Genomic DNA, 19,077 nt, shown 5'->3' on the forward strand with positions numbered 1-19,077 from the left:
GTGGAAACATCATGCTTTGGGGCTGTTTTTCTGCAAAGGGACCAGGACGACTGATCCGTGTAAAGGAAAGAATGAATGGGGCCATGTATCGTGAGATTTTGAGTGAAAACCTCCTTCCATCAGCAAGGGCATTGAAGATGAAACGTGTCTGGGTCTTTCAGCATTACAATGATCCCAAACACACCGCCCGGGCAACGAAGGAGTGGCTTCGTAAGAAGCATTTCAAGGTCCTGGAGTGGCCTAGCCAGTCTCCAGATCTCAACCCCATAGAAAATCTTTGGAGGAAGTTGAAAGTCTGTGTTGCCCAGCGACAGCCCCAAAACATCACTGCTCTAGAGGAGATCTGCATGGAGGAATGGGCCAAAATACCAGCAACAGTGTGTGAAAACCTTGTGAAGACTTACAGAAAACGTTTGACCTGTGTCATTGCCAACAAAGGGTATATAACAAAGTATTGAGAAACTTTTGTTATTGACCAAATACTTATCTTCCACCATAATTTGCAAATAAATTCATTACAAATCCTACAATGTGATTTTCTGGATTTTTTTTCTCATTTTGTCTGTCATAGTTGACGTGTACCTATGATGAAAATTACAGGCCTCTCTCATCTTTTTAAGTGGGAGAACTTGCACAATTGGTGGCTGACTAAATACTTTTCCCCCCACTGTATATACAGGGAGTACCAGTACCAGATCAATGTGCATGGGTACGAGATATTTGAGGTAGATGTGTACATGAAGGCAGGGTAAAGTTACTAGGCATCAGGATAGATTGTAATAAGAGTAAAATAAAGAAAAGAGTATCAGCAGCATATGATGAGTGTAAAAGTGTGTGTGTGTGTATGTGTTGTGTTGGTATGTGTGTGTGTTATGTGTGTGTGCATGTAGTGTATGTGAATGTGTGTGGGTTTTGTGTGAGAGTGTCAGTGTAGTGTGTGTGTGAGTGAGTGTGTATATGGTGTGTATATATAGTCTTGTGAGTGTGCATAGAGTCAGTGCAAGATAGGGACAGCGCAGATAGTCCAGGTAACCATTGACTTAACTATTTAGCAGTCGTATGGCTATTTAGCAGTCTTATGGCTAGTGGGTAGAAGCTGTCTCGGAGCCTGTTGGTCCGAGAGCCGATACTCTGGTACCGTTTGCCGGATGGTAGCAGAGTGAACAGTCTATTGCTTGGGTGTCTGGAGTCTTTGGCAATTTTGCGGGCCTTCCTCTGACACCGCCTAATATAGAGGTCATGGAAGGCAGGGAGCTCGGCCCCTGTGATGTATTGGGCTGTCCGTACCACACTCTGTAGCGCTTTACAGTCGAGGGCTGTGCATTTGCCATACCAAGCGATGGTGCAGCCAGTCAAGATGCTCTCGATGGTGCAGCTGTATAACTTTTTGAGGGCCCATGAGAAATCTTTTCAGCCTCCTAAGGGGGAAGAGGCACTGTTGTGCCCTATTCACGACTGTGCAGGTGTGTGTGGACCATGTTAAGTCCTTAGTGATGTGGACGGCAAGGAACTTGAAGCTCTCGACCCGCTCCACTACAGCCCTGTCGATGTGGGCGTGCTCTCCCGTCTTTCTTCTGTAGTCCACGATCAGTCTTACTGACATTGAGGGAGAGGTTGTTGTTATGGCACCACACTGCTTAGTCTCTGACCTCTCTGTCTCATCGCCATCGGTGATCAGGCCTACCACTGTTGTGTCACCAGCGAACTTGATGATGGTGTTGGAGTCATGCGTGGCCATGCAGTCATGGGTGAACAGGGAGTACAGGAGGGGACTAAGCACACACGCCTGAGTTGCCCCAGTGTTGAAGGTCAACGTGGCGGAGGTGTTGTTGCCTACCCTCACCACCTGGGGCTGGCCCGTCAGGAAGTCCAGTTAAAGAGGGAGGTGTTCAGTCCCAGGGTCCCCAGCTTGGCGATGAGCTTGGAGGGGACTATGGTGTTGAACGCTGAGCTGTGGTCTTTGAACAGCATTCTCACATAGTTATTTCCCCTCTTGTCCAGTTGGGAGAGGGCAGAGTATGCAATTGTAAGTGCAATTGAGATTGCGTCACCTGTGGATGGGAATTGGAGTTAGTGCAGATATTGCCTGTAATCCATGGTTTTTGTTTTGGATACATTCTATAGTCACTGTGAGGACGACGTTGTCTATGCAATTATTGATGAAGCCTGTGACTGATGTGATAAACTCCTCAACGCTATCGGATGAATCCCGGAAACATATCCCAATCTGTACTAGCAGTCTGTACCAGCCTTGTAGCCTCGTTTCTGCTTCACTGATGCTTCCTGTTTGAGCTTTTGTTTGTAAACAGGATGCAGGTTGAAATGAGTCGTGGTCAGAATTACCGTAGGGAGGACAAGGGAGGGCCTTGTATGCATTTCTGTGGGTAGAATAAAAGTGGTCTACAGTTTTAGTGCCCCTAGTGGCACAGGAGACGTGTTGGTAGAAGTGAGGTAGAATAGTCTCCCCACGTTAAAGTCTCTGTCCACCAGAAACGCTGCCTCTGGGTGAGCGGGTTCTTGTTTGTTTATGGCCCCATACAGTTCGTTGAGTGCCAAAGTGGTTTTGGCTTGTGGAGGGATGTAGACAGCTGTGATGATTACGGATAAGAACTCTCTTGGTAGATAAAAGGATCTGCAGTTTACCATGAGATATTCTATATCAGGTCAGCAAAAGCTAGAGATTTTCTTCACACTGGAGGCAGCGCACCAGTTGTTGTTTATGAATAGGCACACCCCTCTCCCTTTCGATTTGCACGAGGCTGCATTTGTCAGATCGTGCTGCTGCATGGAGAAACCACTGAGTTCTACATACATAGAGTCATCCAGCCACGTCTCTGCAAGGCATATAATGTTGCAGCTTTCCAAGTCTCTCTGATAGGAGACTCTCGAACAAAGATCATCCAGTTCGATTTTCTCTTCATCTCAGTCTCACCAGGATGCCGGCTTGTCTACGCCTGCAGCGTTTTGGTAGCCCATAAAACTAAGGAATGAAGAAGAGAACAGCTGAGTCGGAGTTGAAGTCGGATTTGAAGTCGAAGTCGTGGTTAGTAACTGTCGATCTGATGTCCAGCAGTGCTTGGAGGTCATATGTGATAATAGTATGAACTTTCTGTTAAAAAAAAGTAAGGATAAACACAAGAAAAAAAAATCACTTTGTAGCAAACACACCAAAATTACGATCTGTTTCTCTGAATTGCCTTGGGAAAGCCTACAACTGTATGACCGTATTTTTGAACTTAGCTAGTCATGTTTGGATTCAGTCTTGTGTCAAGTGAACTGTTGTGTCCTCAACTTTGATCTAATCATTTTTCCATGATCTCCAAACTGTTCATTTTCAATTGACACCATGCTTATGCATACAGTGCATTCGTAAAGTATTCAGACTCCTTGACTTTTGGGGAGTTTCTCCCATTCTTCTCTGCAGATCCTCGCAATCTCTGGCAGGTTGGATGGGGAGCATCGCTGCACAGCTATTTTCAGATCTCTCCAGAGATGTTCAATCGAGTTGAAGTCCGGACTCTGGCTGAGCCACTCAAGGACATTCAGAGACTTGTCCCGAAGCCAATCCTGCATTGTCTTGGTTGTGTGCTTAAGGCCGTTGTCCTGTTGGAAGGTGAAACTTCGCCCAAGTTTGATGTCCTGAGCGTTCATCTTTCCCTCGATCCTGACTAGTCTCCCAGTCACTGCCGCTGAAAAACGTACCCACAGCATGATGCTGCCACCACCATGCTTCACCGTAGGGATGGTGCCAGGTTTCCTCCAGACGTGACGCTTGGTTTTCAGGCCAAAGAGTTCAATCTTCGTTTCATCAGACCAGAGAATTTTGTTTCTCATGGTCTGAGAGTCCTTTAGGTGCTTTTGGCAAACTCCAAGCGGGCTGTCATGTGCCTTTTACTGAGGAGTGGCTTCCGTCTGGCCACTCTACCATAAAGGCCTGATGGGTGTAGTGCTGCAGAGATGGCTGTCCTTCTGGAAGGTTCTCCCATCTCCATAGAGGAACTCTGGAGCTCTGTCAGAGTGACCATCAGGTTCTTGGTCACCTCCCTGACCAAGGCCCTTCTCCCCTGATTGCTCAGTTTGGCCGGGCGGCCAGCTCTAGGAAGTGTCTTGGTGGTTCCAAACTTCTTCCATTTAAGAATGATGGAGGCCACTTTGTTCTTTGGGACCTTCAATGCTGCAGACATTTTTTTGGTACCCTTCCCCAGAACAATTCCTTCGACTTCATTGCTTGGTTTTTGCTCTGACATGCACTGTCAACTGTGGGACCTTATATAGACAGGTGTGAGCCTTTCCAAATCCTGTCCAATCAATTGAATTTACCACAGGTGGACCCCAATCAGGTTGTAGAAACATCTCAAGGATGATCAATGGAAACAGGATGCACCTGAGCTCAATTTCGAGTCTCATAGCAAATGGTCTGAATACTTATGTAAATAAGGTATTTCTGTTTTTTATTTTTAATAAATGTGCGAAACTTCTAAAAATCTGTTTTCGCTTTGTCATTATGGGGTATTGTGTGTAAATTGATGAGGGAAAAATGTATTTCATAAATTTTTAAAATAAGGCTGTTACGTAACAACAACAAAAAAGGGAAGGGTTCTGAATACTTTCCGAATGCACTGTATACTACCGGTCAAACGTTTTAGAACACCTACTCATTCAAGGGTTTTTCTTTATTTTTAGTATTTTCTACATTGTCGAATAATAGTGAAGACATCAAAACTATGAAATAACACATATGGAATCATGTAGTAACCAAAAAGATATATTTTATATTTGAGATTCTTCAAATAGCCACCCTTCGCCTTGATGACAGCTTTGCACACTCTTGGCATTCTCTCAACCAGCTTCACCTGGAATGCTTTTCCAACAGTCTTGAAGGAGTTCCCACATATGCTGAGCACTTGTTGGCTGCTTTTCCTTCACTCTGCAGTCCGACTCATCCCAAACCATCTCAATTTGGTTGAGGTCGGGGGATTGTGGAGGCCAGGTCATCTGATGCAGCACTTCATCACTCTCCTTCTTGGTAAAATAGCCCTTACACAGCCTGGAGGTGTGTTGGGTCATTGTCCTGTTGAAAAACATATGATTGTCCCACTAAGCCCAAACCAAATGGGATGGTGTATCACTGCAGAATGCTGTGGTAGCCATGCTGGTTAAAAAAATTAGGTGACTGACTATTTGTTTACCTCAAAATACTGATCCAAAACCTTGAAGTGTTTTCCTCTTTACATTTGTTAGTACCAAATTCTGGTGTATCCTACTTAAACAAAGCAGTAATGGTTTTATATCGTAACCACAGCCTATACCATATCACACCGTCATGTCGATTGGTTTTCAATCCGTTTCGTCAGGCATAAATCAGTGGTGGCCTACTAGTAGGATTTGCTGATAATAGTGTGAAAAGAGAGTAAAAGAGGATAAGATGTAGGCAGGTGTACTGTAGGCCTACATTTCGCATTCGTCTTTAGGACAGGGAGGGTCAAGAGGAGTTACTCTGATCTGTTCTTTATTAAAAAAACTCTACTGCCTAGTAGTGCGTGTCTACTATACTATTGTTGGCTCACGTTAAAAGAGTGGTTAAGTGAACACACATGAGCTCAATATATCACAGCTAATATCATAAGAAACCAAGCATTGGCCAACATTATAACAAAAACTCTTCTTGATCTGTTCAAATTCTGTTCATTCCTTCAATGTGAAACAACAGTGGCTGCTTGCAGATAGAAAATAACAGAAGTGTGAAGAGGTGGGAATTTTCTAAGCTGAGGATACAGTGTTCTCAGGTGTTTTGCGTAAGAAAGTAAATGCAAAATCCCATAAATCAGAGAATGGTCACTAACGCACCGCAGAGTTGACTGAAACAAGGGGTCAACTATTTCATGTACACTCCACAGTTTGCAATTTCAAAATTCATGCAAGTGATGGAACAATGCTTGAAATATATGGGTTTGAGGATAGATTCTGAATTATATTTTGGAAAGCATATTGATTATATTAGAAAAACAATTAACTATAAGCTTGGGCTATTATACAGATCTAAGAATTGTTTTACTGTATCCATTAGAACAGACCCGGCACCAGGATTAGGTGACTAAATTTTTTGGCCTTCTTGCATTGGAATTATATTGAATTTTGCTTATATAATCACGCTATACCACAATAAACATAAAGTTATAATGCTACGACTCCGAGATCATTGAGTGCTTTTGATCTCTGCTGCGCTGTATCAGCACAATGGACAGTGCACTACAGCTAGACTGTTTTGGTAATGCATATATGCGACAAGATAGATAGGTTGTTTATAATAGGTGAATTGCCCTAGGTGAATGCAGTTGTTCACACAGCTATCTTATCAAAATAATGCAAACTAAACGATGAAAGTAGTAGCCTAGTTATTCTTGCATGCAAACAAAAATACTGAGTAGCAGTTTGGCTTAGTATACCGACACAACTGCGAATGTGAACAGCACAAAACAGCGGTACCAAGTAGTAGGCTAGTAAACAAAATATCAGATCGATAAAGGCATGACACAATATATATTAAGGCTAGTTACATTAACAGTAAACAAATGCTGTAAACAAAAGGCTAAAGGAGATCCAAATAACCAAAAAATAACTACAGCCTACTATAGTGAGATGCAGTCATGCAAAGCTGTCTTGCCAAATAGATAGGCCTATACAGGCCCGCTTCAAACATGGAAAATCATGCCGCTCGCTCATGAGTTCAGCAACACGTTGTGATATGGCACGATACACTTCTGTGAATCAAATTCTAAACACATAATCAATTAAGCAATGCCAGCCTACCATAAACAGGTACCAATACGTACAGTTCCATTTACAGCAACTAAAACCAATAGGCTACCAAGAAAATCATAACATAATGTAGCCTATCTATCTCTATGATGAAACATTCTGATATGTAGCTATAGCCAGATGTGTCATTTGGGCTATTGCATTGGAATTATATTGAATTCTGCTTATATCATGATATACCACAATAAACATAAACGTTCAAAAAATGCTTTTGATCAAGAAGTGACAGGTTCAATGGCACGAAATCTCACTACGCTCTATCAGCACCATGGGCAGCGCCCTACACACTAAAGCAAGATTTTGATTTTTTTAAAAAACAAGCTAGATTGTTTCAATCTTAACTTTTCAAACGAGTTGCAGCTTCCTTGTAAGATCCCCATCAAACGCCAGTTGGATTAGTTGAGCTTTCCTCGGGTGTAGCATGCTTCTTCTGTGCTGACTGAACACGTTTGTCAAAGTGGAAAATGAGTTCTGTGGATGCCCCAAAAGTCAGTCCATGTATCAGTGCAGTAAGCATGGTCGGCATAGCGGAGAGAGGACCAGCGAATCGTTGCAGGATATCAAGTGGGTCCATTTGTTCTCATTGGAGCCAGAACGGGTGATTTCAGTCTGCAAAAACTAGTGAACGACACTAAACTCAGCTTCCACCAAATCTGTTTAGCTTAGATCCAGCAGTGGTTTCACCTTTTTCACATCTAGAAAGTCATTGGTGTCTGGGTCAAGGGCACACAGGGCCTCCACCAGTTGGCTAAATCGTTCTGACATTTCACTAATGACAACATCCAACGTGCTGAAGAAAAGTATTTTACACTCAGTCTCTTCTCCTCTGTCCTGCTGGCCTACTGTACTGTCCACAACTTAGTGCATCAAGTAGGAATCACTAAATATATACAGTACCAGTCAAAAGTTTGGATACACCTACTCATTCCAGGGTTTTTCTTTATATTTACTATTTTCGACATTGTAGAATAATAGTGAAGACATCAAAACTATGAAATAACACATATGGAATCATGTAGTAACCAAAAACAATATATACAGTGCCTTCGGAAACTATTCAGACCCCTTTACCTTTTCCACATTTTGTTACGTTACAGTCTTATTATAAAATTGATTAAATCGTTTTTTTCCACCTCATCAATCTACATACAATACCCCATAATGACAAAGCAAAAAAAGGGTTTTATGAATTTTGCAAATTTATATGAAATATCACATTTACAGAAGTATTCAGACCCTTTAATCAGTACTTTGTTGAAGCACATTACAGCCTTGAGTCTTCTTGGGTATGATGCTACAAGCTAGGCACACCTGTATTTCAGGAGTTTCTCCCATTCTTCTCTGCAAGCGCTGTCAGGTTGGATGGGGAGCGTCACTGCAAAGCTATTTTCAGGTCTCTCCACAGATGTTTGATCGGGTTCAAGTCTGTGCTCTGGCTGGGCCACTCAAGGACATTCAGAGACTTGTCCCGAAGCCACTCCTGTGTTGTCTTGGCTTTGTGCTTAGGGTCGTTGTCCTGTTGGAAGGTGAACCTTCACACCAGTCTGAGGTCCTGAGCGCTCTGGACCAGGTTTTCATCAAGGATCTCTCTGTACTTTGCTCCATTCATCTTTCCCTCGATCTTGACTAGTCTACCAGTCCCTGCCGCTGAAAAACATCCCCACAGCATGATGCTGCCACCACCATGCTTCACCGTAGGGATGGTGCCAGGTTTCCTCCAGACGTGACACTTGGCATTCAGGCCAAAGAGTTCAATCTTGGTTTCATCAGACCAGAGAATCTTGTTTCTAATGGTCTGAGAGTCCTTTAGGTGCCTTTTGGCAAACTCCAAGCGGGCTGTCATGTGCCTTTTACTGAGGAGTGGCTTCCGTCTGGCCACTCTACCATAAAGGCCTGATTGGTGGAGTGCTGCAGAGATGGTTGTCCTTCTGGAAGGTTCTCCTATCTCCACAGAGGTACTCTGGAGCTCTACCAGAGTGACCATCGGGTTCTTGGTCACCTCCCTTCCATTTAAGAATGAAGGAGGCCACTGTGTTCTTGGGGACCTTCAATGCTGCAGACATATTTTGGTACCCTTCCCCAGATCTGTGCCTCGACACAATCCTGTCTCGGAGCTCTACGGACAACTCCTTTGACCTCATGGCTTGGTCTTTGCTCTGACATGCACTGTCAGCTGTGGGACCTTATATAGACAGGTGTGTGCCTTAACAATTCATGTCCAATCAATTGAATTTACCATAGGTGGACTCCAACAAAGTTGAAGAAACATCTCAAGGATGATCAATGCAAACAGGATGCACCTGAGCTCAATTTGACGTCGTCCCTACAGTGACTGTACGTACATACTCCAACCAGAAGCCATGGATTACAGCTAACATCTGCACTGAGCTAAAGGGTAGAGCTGCCGCTTTCAAAGAGTGGGACTCTAACCCGGACGCATATAAGAAATCCCGCTATGCCCTCCGACGAACCATCAAACAGGCAAAGAGTCAATACAGGACTAAGATTGAATCGTACTACACCGGCTCCGACGCTCGTCAGATGTGGCAGGGCTTGAAAACTATTACAGACTACAAAGGGAAGCACAGCCGCGAGCTCCCCAGTGACATCTGATGCAGCACTCCATCCCTCTCCTTCTTGGTCAAATAGCCCTTACACAGCCTGGAGGTGTGTTGGGTCATTGTCCTGTTGAAAAACAAATGATATTCCCACTAAGCCCAAACCAGATGGGATGGCGTATCGTTGCAGAATGCTGTGGTAGCCATGCTGGTTAAGTGTGCCTTGAATTCTAAATAAATCACGACGGTGTCACCAGCAAAGCACCCCCACACCATCACCCCTCCTCCTCCATGCTTCGTGGTGGGAACCACACATGCGGAGATCATCCTTTCACCTACTCTGCATCTCACAAAGACACAGCGGTTCGAACCAGAAATCTCAAATTTGGACTCATCAGACCAAAGGACAGATTTCCACCGGTCTAATGTCCATTGCTTGGGTTTCTTGGCTCAAGCAAGTCTCTTCTTATTATTGGTGTCCTTTAGTAGTGGTTTCTTTGCAGCAATTCGACCATGAAGGCCTGATTCACGGAGTCTCCTCTGAACAGTTGATGTTGAGATGTGTCTGTTACTTGAACTCTGTGAAGCATTTATTTGGGCTGCAATCTGAGGTGCAGTTAACTCTAATGAACGTATCCTCTGCAGCAGAGGTAACTCTGGGTCTTCCTTTCCAATGGCGGTCCTCATGAGAGCCAGTTTCATCATAGCTCTTGATGGTTTTTGCGACTGCACTTGAAGAAACGTTCAAAGTTCTTGAAATGTTCTGCATTGACTGACCTTCATGTCTTAAAGTAATGATTGACTGTTGTTTCTCTTTGCTTATTTGAGCTGTTCTTGCCATAATATGGATTTGTCTTTTACCAAATACGGCTATTTTCTGTATACCACCCCTACCTTGTCACAACACAACTGAATGTCTCAAACGCATTAAGAAGGAAAGAAATTCCACAAATTAACTTTTAACAAGGTTAATTGAAATAAGTTCCAGGTGACTACCTCATGAAACTGGTTGAGAGAATGCCAAGAGTGTGCAAAGCTGTCATCAAAGCAAAGGGTGGCTACTTTGAAGAATCTCAAATATAAAATATATTTTGATTTGTTTAACACTTTTTTGGTTACTACATGATTCCATATGTGTTATTTCATAGTTATGATGTCTTCACTATTATTCTACAATGTAGAAATTAGTAAAAGTAAAGAAAAACCCTGGATTTAGTAGGTGTGCACAAACTTTTGACTGGTAGTGTATGTAAAGGTGATATTTCAGTTTTTTCTTTTTAATATATTTGCAAAAATGTCTAAAAACGTGTTTTTGCTTTGTCGTTACGGGGTATTGTGTGTAGATTGATGAGGGGGGGAAACGATGTAATCCATTTCAGAATAAGGCTGTAACGTAACAAAATGTGGAAAAAGTCAAGGGGTCTGAATAATTTCCGAATGCACTATATGTTTGGTTCCACAAATGGGAAAACATTCCCTCTAAATGTAAAGGATATTAAATAACAAAATAACAGTGAGAACAGTCTCCTTCGAACAGTCTTGAAACAGCCAGACGTCTAGAGCTCCATGAGGGATATCATCTATGCGTACCGTCTTCCTCTTGCTGGGGATGCCAAAAGCCTTCTCAACCAGATTCTTCCTCTGAATCCTCACCATGTTCTCCTCCACGGAGTCTTTCACCATGAACTTAGTGATGACAACGTCTCTCTTCTGGCAGAGGCGGTTAACACAGTCCACACACTTGTCCTCTATTGCTGGGTTCCCGGCTGGGTCCATGAGGAAGACGCGCAAGGAGGCTGTAAGGTTTAGCCCCACCTGTCCGGCTTTGAGTGACAGCAGCATGATCAATGGGCTGCCGGGTGCATCACTCTGGAATTCCTGGATCACCTGAGCCCGCCTCTTCTGGCTCATTGCCATCCAGATGCACAAACCTGAAACCCTTATCCCTGAGTGGGACCTCCAGTAGAGTGAGGAAGCGTGTGAACTGAGAGGCAACCAGACTCTTGATGCTGTTGCCCTCACTGTGCAGTCTGAGCAGGCTAAACATTAAAACCTCCACCTTAGAGCTGCTCCTCCAGTTCTCTGAGAGGTTGCTCTCCTCCTCCTCTTCTTCCTGAGGAAACTCCACCAGCTCACTGGCCTTGATCTTGCCTCTGCACAGATGGCAACGCTCCTGCTGGGTACGTATGACCTCTGCGATGCAGAGTCTGCAGTAGACGTGTGCACAGTGCACAGCCAGACACCCAGCACACTCCTTATCAGAGCCTCTGCCCAGCACCAGCCTCAGCTTCTCTATCAGATGCTCTCTCAACTCTGCAGGAGTCATAGCTACCACACCTGTATGTAGTGGTCTTGACCAGTAGGTCAGGGTAGCAGCAGAACTGTCTCAGCATGACCAGGATAGCCAGAACATCCTCATAGTTCCTGAGGACAGTCCCCTCTGCAACATACCTGCTGACGGTGATGCGTCCCTCTGTGCGTGCCAGCTCGTATTCCTCTGTATTCCTCTCTTTCTGTGTCTGCTCCACCTCTTCTATACTGACGCTCCTCTCCGGCAGAGAGCCAGATGCTATCCACACACGCGGCTGGTCTTCGTACGACGCAGTGTGATACACTTCACCAGAGCCTGCAGGTTCTGAAGGCCAGTCCTGTCCCCATGTGTGACAGGTCTCTGTATGACTCTGTTTCACCGGGCACGTCGAACTGCTTCAGACGCAGAAACACCACCAGCATCCACAGTTACCTCTGAAATTGAAAAAACAAAACACTAAGTAAGTGTTCATGGAAGGGGATGCAAATAGCCTGGCTAGCCTATATTAATTACATTTGACATTTTAGTCATTTAGCAGACGCTCTTATCCAGAGCGACTTATAGTTAGTGAGTGCATACATTTTATTTTCATACTGGCCCCCCATGGGAATCGAACCCACAACCCTGGATCATGGTATCATGTGTTGACAGGTGCTGACCATAATTTTGTATTGTAGATATGTGGTAGTAGAGTAGTGGCCTGAAGACACACAATTAATGTGTTGTGAAATCTGTTGTTATATGTAATGTAATGTTTTTTTAAATGTATATAACTTTCTGGACCCCAGGAAGAGTAGCTGCTGCCTTGGCAGCAGCTGATGGGGATTCATAATAAATACAAATACAAAATACTGGGAAATCATCATTTTTATTTCTTTATCTGTTGGTGTGATTACTGTAGCTATTATTGTGCCTTCACTATGTGACATTCAATGTGTGGCCACAAACTGGCATAGTCTCAGGGGTAGATAATGAAGTGCTGGCAGAAGGGGCAATGATACAATTGGCACTTCTGGCACTGGGATAAAACCATGCGGCCATCAGCAGCTTTAAAAACTGTCATATGCCGTCAAACACAAACATAAAAGACTAATAATTTAGTAAGAAAGCTAGCTAGTTAGTTAGATGAGTTGATAACAGCTAACAGTCACTCACAGCAAACAGGACTCTCTGTGATGATATAGCTAATTTAACAGGCTAGGTTTTCTAACATTAGCTTGGTAGATTATAGCCATGTTAATGTTAGACAGCAATAAAAAGCTAGCATACATCTAAGAAGAACTTAGTTAGCTACACCAAAGACACAGCTCAACATGAATTGCAAAATGTTAGCCTAATTGAAATTCCTTACCGTCATCTCTGCCGACCAAGACCACACTCGGAAAGTTTGAAAACACAGCGCCACGCAAAACGGTCTTGAGTGGCAACAAATTTACCTAATTAGCTGATTCACTTTCAATACACCCACTTCTGTTGATCCTCCCACTTCTATTGACCCGCCCACTCCCAGACATACTCGATGTATGCAGTTACCCATGACTATTTTGACCACTAGAGGCCTCTATTATTCTCTATGGTCACCGCTGCATCAATGAAATGGCCGCGAATTGCGCCGCGCTGAAGTTGGTCTCCACCGCCTAGCTCAAGCAGCAAAGCTGCTCAATGAACTAAGAAATGTTTGGTGGGAAAGAGGGGCCCAGCACTGAGAGTTATGCTAATTATCACCATCTACATGGAGGTGTGAATTGCAAGCTATTACTAAAATGCCATGTGCTCAGGTGCTAGAAGCCATATTAGCCTAGCCATTAGCCCAATCAAAGAAAACCATTTTTCAAAGTTGATAAATGTGCATCTAGATATACTTATTTAGGTGAGTCAACGTATTTTTATGATATTATGTCATATGATTTAATACATGATATTAACAAAGTTTGCTACATTTGAAGTAGAAATCGAAAATAAACTTTATTACATGAAACAAAACGTTTATGGGCCCAGTGCAGTCAAAAAAATAATACTGTGAAATTGTGAAATTATGATGTTCTTTTAGTGTAAGAGCTGTTTGAAAAGACCACCTGGAATTTCAGCTTGTTTTGGTGGGATGTTTTGGCCTGCCAGGTGACATCCCTAGGTGGTACATTAGCTAATAGACCAATAAGAAAGTTCCAAACCTCTATAAAAAGCGTTTTTTCTTGTGTGTTTTTTGTACCATTTTAATTTAAACCAATCACAGTTAAGGTTATTAGTATTCATTGTTATCAAAAAATGAGTTGATATTGAGATAAAAACGGCTGCTTTGGACCTTTAATAATTTTGAGACTACAGGAAATAGGTTGACTGCTATTTTAACTACTGCAGTAATGGATACTTCGGTTGTCAACAGCCTTGTGGCTATTGAAGTCTTCTGAATGTAGAAAAACAGGGATCTCTAAAGTTGAGGCAGGCAGTACGCGTGGGAGGGCCAACTGAGGAGGCATTTTATCTAGTTGTCTCATTCCTTTGTGGCAAGACATGGTCAGGTTGTTAGGTATTATTGAAGTCTTGGTTTATACTTTAATAACTTTTTATTTGATTTCTGTCCAGTTTATGTTCCTGTCTGTTCATTGTCCCGTTTTTTTTGTTTTCTATATACTTTGTACATATTCTACATAAGTCTTGCTGTGACTGATTTCCCTGATTCAATGTAAATAGGCATGGCACCGCTATAGGCCCTATAGCAGCTTATTGCCTCCCCACTGAAACTTCCATCGCCAAAAGGCCTCTTCGCAATTGGACTCAGAAACGTACATATTTCATCCTGGTCATATGAGATTATAATAAGACATACGTGCTCATGAAGTCTTACAATGTCTTATTATACTGCCAGGCTTTAAGTAGAGTGTAACCAAAATGTTATCCAATCTTACTGTTACCGTGGTGTTTTGTGAAACTTAATCAACATTTCAAATACATTCATATTTTTCACAATGAGCTGAAAACTTAAAATGGATAGTTAAAGGGATAGTGCAAATAATTTATTGTTTTACTTACCCATGGAGGCAGATGAACTCATGGATACAATGTTTATGTCTCTGTGTGCAGTTTGAAGGAAGTTGAAGGACGTTTCATCATGGCTTTCATGCTGTGGTTCACAGTGAGCATCATGAAAGGCAGTAAATCACACATGGTATTTCATGTTGGATGGATGTAACCAGGTACATTAAATCATCTTAATGGATGGGGATTGTGTCAATTAAAAGAACATATCTAATCTAATCCTACTGCTCGTAACAAATACTGATACACAAAAACCCTGACCAATGCATCTCCCACAACTTTGAATATTTGGGATAATATTATAATGATCTGTTTATTATAGCCAAACTAATCAATGTAAGGTATAGTATGTTCACTCTACTATGCATACATAAAGCTCATTCACAAACAGGCTTTTTTCCCATGCAGTGTATATTTGCATGGAACGTATCACATCTATGGCTGCGTTTACACAAGCAGCCTAATTCTGATCTTTGTTTCACTCTTAAGTCTTTTGAACAATCAGATCAGGTCTTTTGCCCAGAATTGGGCTGCCTGTGTAAACGCAGCCTAAGAGTCAATTAGCAATATTTTCAATATGTGCAAGCTGGAAAGAGTGCTTTAGAAAAGTTATTGAGGCTATGACACACACAACCCTCTATGGCTTCGTTTAGACAGGCAGCCCAATTCTGATCTTATTTCCACTAATTGGTCTTTTGACCAATATGATGTGATTATATATCAGAAATGGGCTGCCTGTCTAAACGCAGCCTAAAAAAACCTATGGCGTCAACAATGAAGCTCAATGCTTGTCATCAAAAAGATGCCTATGTCCAACTCTTATTATGCTTGCAATGTTAGCCAGAACATACAGAAGCATATACATAATACATCAATATCGTACATAACTGATCAGCAATATGTCTTATATAATAAAATCAAGACCTTCATGTTGAGGGGCCACATACGGTATCTGGTGTGCTGGTCTGTAAACTATTCATGATTGTAGTGTGACTGCATACAGTGCAAAATTAGCTGGGGGTTATTTTTGTATTACTGGCAGTAAATCATCAACACAGAATAATTGCCCAATGGGATTCAAAGTAAAGTATGTGACTCGTCATAGATAAGAATGTACAATTACTAGTGAAACAAATACTATTCTCAATGGTTGATAACACTCAGTTAACACTTATTTGACTTAAAACTGAATTGTTGGTTGGTTAAGGGCTTGTAAGTAAGCATTTCACTGTAAAGTCTACACCTGTTGTATTCGGCGCACATGACAAATATAATTTGATTTGAGAATTAATGTCATTGCAAAAGATAAAATGTCAAAAATGAAGTAAATGTATGAAGCATTGAGCTAGAACTGAACAATGGTGAATCATGTACTTTCCCTTGTCATCTGTTGTCATTCATACAGTCTTGTAAAAACAGCCTTCGTCCACCCCAGAAATCATCTCCTGAATTTGCTGAGAATCATTGATGAGAAATGTTAAAATATGATCCACACTGACATCATGTGGTCAAGTATTGAACTGCATTGACATCAAACCTCAGGACATCTAATTTCAAGATTGAAGTTTTAATGTCACATGCACAAGTACAGTGAAATGCCTTTCTTGCAAGCTCTAACCCCAACAATGCAGCAATCAATAACAATGTAAACTTAAAAATAACAAGGTAGAACAAAAACACACGAGATATAAGAATAAGAAGAACACGATAAAGTAATAAGCATTCTATATACAGGGTCAGTTCCAATACCATATTTACAAAGTGCAGGGATACTGGATCGATAGAGGCAGATATGTATAGGGGTAAGGTGACTAGGCATCAGAATATATAATAAACAGAGTAGCACCAGTGTGTGTATATTATGATTTTATGTGAGTGGGTGTGTCTATAAATGTACAGTGCGTTCGGAAAATATTCAGACCCCTTCACTTTTTCCACATATTGTTGCTTTACAGCCTTATTCTAAAATGGATTAAATTCCCCCCCTCATCAAGGATCTCTCTGTACTTTGCTCCGTTCATCTTTCCCTCGATCCTGACTAGTCTCCCAGTCCCTGCCGCTGAAAAACGTCAAAAATCTGTAAATTTGCAAAAGTGTCCAAACAACTGTTTTTGCTTTGTCATTATGGGGTATTGTGTGTAGAGTGTGGAGAAAAAAAATATATTTCAGCCATTTTAAAATAAGGCTGTAACGTAACGTTGCTAAATGTGGAAAAAGTGAAGGGGTCTGAATACTTTCCGAATGCACTGTATGTGCATATTATGTGTGTGTGAGCAAATTATGGAGTGAGTGTTTGTATGTGTGTTGGAGTATCAGTGTGCATAGTGTGTAGGGCCCTGAGAGTGTGCATAGAGACAGTGCAAAAATAAGAATAATAAAATACAAAGGTCAGCTCAGATAGTCCATGTAGCCATTTTGTTAGCTATTTAGTTAGCTATTTAGCAGTCTTATGGCATGGGGATAGAAGCTTTTCAGGATCCTGTTGGTGTCAGACCTGATGTACCGCTTGCCGTGCGGAAGCAGAGAGAACAGTCTGTGGCTTAGGTGGTTGGAGTCTTTAACGATTTTCCGGGCCTTCCTTTCACACCGCCTCATATAGAGGTCCTGGATGGCAGGGAGCTCGGCCCCAGTGATGTACTGGGCTGTCTGCACCACCGTCTGTAGCGCCATGCGATCGAGGGCGGTGCTATTACCATACCAAGCAGTGATGCAGCCAGTCAATATGCTCTCAATGGTACAGCTGTAGAACTTTTTGAGGATTTGAAACGTAAGGGGGAAGAGGCGCTATCGCGCCTTCTTCACAACAGTGTGTGTGTGGACCATTTTAAGTTCTTAGTGATTTGGACACCAAGGAACTTGAAGCTCTCGACCTGCTCCACTGCATCCCCGTCGATGTGGATGGTGGCGTGCTCCCACCCACAATCAGCTCCTTGGTCTTATGACGTTGAGGGAGAGATTGCGGTTCCGGCCCCACACTCATAGCCGCGGGAAGTAGGGGTGCTGAAGAATAATTATTACAAAAATTAAAATAAAAAAAGCAGTGCACTGGGTCTTTAATAGTCCTGTAATAGCGGACCAATACAGCCGTCTGCAGCGCCAGCACAGGCAAAAAGATTTCACCTTTTCCTATATTGTCCTTTTGCTCGTTTGATGACTCTGTGAAGGTCATAGCAGCACTTCTTGTACTTGTTCCTGTCTTCAGCCGTAGCCTCAGGGTTGTCTGCGCTAGCCCTGTGTGTGGTAGCCCTATCCTTTAGTTTAGCGCCAACCTCTGTGTTAATCTATGAACAAGGCAAAGTTGAAAACAAACAGGTGATCAGTAACAATCGTGTAACAATGTAACTATGTAAACATTTTGTTATGTAACTACCGGTATGGGGGGTGGGGTTTTAAGTTTATCTGACAAAACATGGGAGCACCGTCTCACAGAAGAAAAACATAAAAATAAAAACACAAACTCAAGTGTAGACCCTGATTTAATTAGGTGGTGGGTGTGGACAGTCAGGGGGGGGGTTATGGTGGCTCGGCGGGCTGTGCTGGTCCTGGTTGGGCCGGAGGAGGGCAGTGAGCCCCCCTGTCCTCTCCATGGAGCGGTGTGAGGGGCGAGGCTCCAGGACCTCCAACTCGGGCCAGATGTGATGTTGTGGTAGTCTCCTAGGAACTGGAACCTCTCGTGGTCTTCTCTACGCCCCGGGTTGGGTACAGAGAGGCTCTGGTCCCACTGGGTTGGTTCACTAGGGTGCAAGGGTTTGTGGGTCTTCAGAGGTGGTGGTAGGGCCTTGAAAAGTACAATGGACGACACATTATCCAACACATCAATGCTAAAGTAAGCAAATAGGCTACTATTGGATAGTGTGTGTAATCATACCAATTAATTGATGAACATGGGTTCATAACGTCCTCTTTCGCTGTCAGCAGAGATTAATTAATTAATTGCTTGCATTTTATAACGGTAACTTTTCAATAAAGCTTAGTTGCTTTATCCACTCCAGTCTGTTTGCAACACGCATAGGCTAAGCACACTAGGCACACTCACTCATTATATTCCACAAGAACATGCAATATTGCACTGTTTTGTACGTTTATGTTCATGTGTGTCTTTGGAAATGTTGTGAACCTGTCGCTGGATTGCCGCTCATGAGAGAGCCTAGTGGTCATTCATTGGCCACTCCTCCAGCTCAGTGTGTGTGTGTGTGTGTGTGTGTGTGTGTGTGTGTGTGTGTGTGTGTGATGGAAAAGTAAATATATAATATTCTAGTCTCATGACCATGCCTAAAGTAACAGCGACTTGGCTTCATAGAGATTGTTTATGTTGTGAGTGGTATCCTCCTCTGAGCATCGAAACATCCACAG

At 42.7% G+C, this 19,077-nt stretch overlaps 1 pseudogene; it reads right to left on the bottom strand.

Moving 5' to 3' along the window:
* Positions 1-2,980: 2,980 nt before the first annotated feature.
* The window catches only part of LOC121542198, a 28,935-nt pseudogene continuing 12,838 nt past the window's right edge, over positions 2,981-19,077 (bottom strand).

This window comes from Coregonus clupeaformis, chromosome 27, assembly GCF_020615455.1.
Source record: "Coregonus clupeaformis isolate EN_2021a chromosome 27, ASM2061545v1, whole genome shotgun sequence".
NCBI classification, from domain to species: domain Eukaryota; kingdom Metazoa; phylum Chordata; class Actinopteri; order Salmoniformes; family Salmonidae; genus Coregonus; species Coregonus clupeaformis.